The sequence below is a fragment of the Priapulus caudatus genome, unplaced genomic scaffold, assembly GCF_000485595.1.
Source record: "Priapulus caudatus unplaced genomic scaffold, Priapulus_caudatus-5.0.1 Scaffold1669, whole genome shotgun sequence".
NCBI classification, from domain to species: domain Eukaryota; kingdom Metazoa; phylum Priapulida; class Priapulimorpha; order Priapulimorphida; family Priapulidae; genus Priapulus; species Priapulus caudatus.
The window spans coordinates 45364-46307 of record NW_014578730.1 but is presented as its reverse complement, the minus strand read 5'-3'; the positions used below and the strand labels follow the sequence as shown (position 1 = coordinate 46307).

The 944-nt window shown below is 52.1% G+C and overlaps 1 protein-coding gene across 1 annotated transcript in view; it reads left to right on the top strand.

Moving 5' to 3' along the window:
- Window positions 1-944, top strand: part of LOC106817294 (GPI transamidase component PIG-S-like) — a gene marked incomplete in the record, with an annotated part of 7434 nt that overhangs the window by 3142 nt on the left and 3348 nt on the right.

Below are 944 nucleotides of genomic sequence, written 5' to 3'. Positions count from 1 at the left end.
AGCTACTAAAATTTAACCTCTAACTATTGTTGAAATGGTCTACTTGCGCTATTTCTTGTGAACGAACTTTATTAGTGTAGGACTGTGAGATTTCCGACAAATACTATTTCTCACACCGCCTAGGTGATCAACGAAATAGACGGGGGACAGCTCTGCTGACCACCAACCACATACTTGGGGGTCCTAAATAAATCAGCATTGTCACAAGGCGGTCAGTAACCGAGGCCACCCCGCCGATGTCCCCCTGTTGGAGCTCATCATGGACCAGGAAGGGGTGCACGGTCCGGAAAAATACCTCGAGTTGTTTGGTCGGTGCGGGGAGGTAATTAAACGCCTGACCCTGGCACAGTATATCCACATAGTTGGCTGGTTTTTATACCAAGATATTGTGGGGCCAGCCATCTATCTGTCACGCGTGCCAGATTTCGCGAACCTGCCACAACCGCCCAGTCTGACAGGGGTTTTAAATTTTTTAAGGGGGGCGATCCCACTCCCGCCACCAGGGGTCAAATTGAACGACGCCTGGTGGATGGCGAACAGGCAGGACGATTACGATGCGTACATGCCTGGGGGATTTGACCCATTTTCGGATACACGGGGGGAGTCTCTGATGGAGACCTACTATACCCGCCTCAGGGCATACAATCCAAACGATGAATACAGCGACCCGGAAGACATACAGCATCTTGAGGCGTTGCACCAACAGATGTCACGGTATAGTCTGACGAAGCTGTCACCGTTACCACAACCGACCCCACGGTCGCCACCCCATGGGGACCCTTTCGCCGCGGTCGGACGCAAACGACATCGGGTTGCAGGGGGCCTACTTGGATGGCTACTAAGTTGGTTTGTTGGTCGCTGGTTTGCATGGCTTCGCCATTAGGCGGGGTTATCAAGTAGGTAAGGGCAAACTGTTCCTTTTTTTCCCTTTTCCCCGCAGACTC